The sequence below is a fragment of the Sciurus carolinensis genome, chromosome 4 (genome assembly GCF_902686445.1).
Source record: "Sciurus carolinensis chromosome 4, mSciCar1.2, whole genome shotgun sequence".
NCBI classification, from domain to species: Eukaryota; Metazoa; Chordata; class Mammalia; order Rodentia; family Sciuridae; genus Sciurus; species Sciurus carolinensis.
Window position 1 is genome coordinate 75142078 of NC_062216.1, and position 2009 is coordinate 75144086.

The 2009-nt window shown below is 44.8% G+C and overlaps 1 pseudogene; it reads right to left on the reverse strand.

Moving 5' to 3' along the window:
- Window positions 1-394: 394 nt before the first annotated feature.
- LOC124982768 (ubiquilin-1-like) lies at window positions 395-981 on the reverse strand (annotated as a pseudogene).
- Between the last annotated feature and the right edge of the window lie 1028 nt (window positions 982-2009).

A 2009-nucleotide genomic window follows, 5' to 3' on the forward strand; every position in this document is an offset into this window, starting at 1 on the left:
ATAGGTTTGGGGATGTGGTTCAGTGGTCAAGTACCCCTGAGTTCAATCCCTGGTACCACGCCCCCAGCAAAAAAGAGTATTTCCTTCCTTTTTTGTTTTTAGGTTACAGGTGTTTTTTTCAGATAATCTGTTATAGTATGTTTCTAGAAGTGCAGTACCATATGTGCATACTGCATAAAAATGAAGCAAAATTTACAGTAGTACAAATCTTACAGCATTTTGTTTGCAAATTTTTGTATTTACATGCTGAAGCTGGGCATGGTGGAAATTGCCTGGGTGGAAATCCCAGTGACTTGGGAGGCTGAGGCAGGAGGATCACAAGTTGGAGGCCATCTTCATTAACTTAGGGAGGAGCCTGCAGCATTGTTGCATTAACTGCTGTGAGGCTTGTGTTTTAGGTAGGTGCAGAGTTAGACCCTGAAGAGCCTCCAGTGTTTCCTAAGGCTCCCAGGCACGGAGTCGATCCTGTGATGAAGTAGGCTCTAGAGTTGGACATCTCAGATAGATTATCAGGATTCTGCATTTGTTGGAGGAAAGTTAGGAGCTGTTGTTTGAAGCTGAGATTTCCAGCAAATGTGGATTATTCAGCATCATCTGCAGCAAGGTCAGGTTTCTGGCTGAGTGACAGCACACCATTCTACTCACCTAGCGGGCAGACCACATGTTTTACATAAGCTGCGGGTTTTCAGTTCATCGTTGCTATCAGCTGGCATTCCTGGTATATTGAACATACCAGCTCCTGCTCCAGATCTGGCCCAGCAGCACTCTTCCCAGTCCTGCCACTTGCAGTGTTCCTGGTGCCATGGAAGGCAATGTGCTCTGGGACACCTGTGAAGCCCATGGATTAGGAAAGGGATCTCTCTGTTCTGCACCAGAAGGCTAACTACCTTCACCTGAGGAGGTATTGCTCACTAAGGGAACAAATGGAAAACCACAAAACTGCTCTCACGCAGCACTCAACATAGGATCCTGAATGTCCATGTAATACACCCTAAAGCATCACACCCCCCCCCCCGGTAGTTTCTGGGTTGCTCAAGGTTAGATCCTAGTTTTTAATTTCCTGTGTCCTGTCTGGATTCCTGGCAAATTCAATGTTTGTCTCTTTAGCTGGACTTTTCAACTTATGACTCATTTCTGGATTTCTCTCTATTCCCTGCTTCATTCGGCCATAGTTAACAGCCTCATCAGTCAGGATTGGAGAACCTGCTCTGGATGAAGGGATTTTCCAAGATCTGAAGCATCACGTGAGGGTTGGACAAAGTTCTTCCATTTGGCTCTGTATTTCAGAAGAGTTGATAGTACTTAGATCTTAGCTACTCAGACCTCAAGTCCCTCAAGACCACCTAACCAAAAGGGTTACTAGTAGCAGAACCAGATGTAAAGCTACTCTCAGGAGCTCATGAGGTAGTGATATTTGTGGAGCTGAATGATCTTGAGGCCTGTTTTGTCTTTTGATGACCAGGTGAATTGTAAGTCCATGATGAAATATATACCAACTCAAAGTATTTGGATCTTTAAAAAATATTTCAAGCAAATATCACCATAAGTTGGTCAGTATGTGATTTGAAACATTTAGCGATTTCATCCTTGAAGGACTGAAACAAGCAATTCTTGTGCTCAGGGGACTTCTTCTGCAGTTTTTGGTGTTGTTTGTTTTGTTTGTTTTTGTACTGAGAATTGAACCCAGAGGTGCTTTACCACGAGCAACATCACCAGTCCTTTCCATTTTTTGAGACAGGATCTTTCTAATTTGCTTAGGGCCTCCCTAAATTCCTGAAACTGGCCTCAAAATTGAGATCCTCCTGCTTCATTCTCCATGTTGCTGGGATTACAGGGTGTGCCATTGCGTCTGTTTCTTCAGGGTCTTTAAGGTGACTGTCACGATGCCAGGTTCTGGAAAGGCAGCTGCGGCTCTGGACCTGAGCTTTCAACGGTGGCAAAGTAGTCCTGGGATCCCTGGGGGCCACTGCTTTCACACTCAAAGATAGCAGCAGTGGCATCAGGGACTG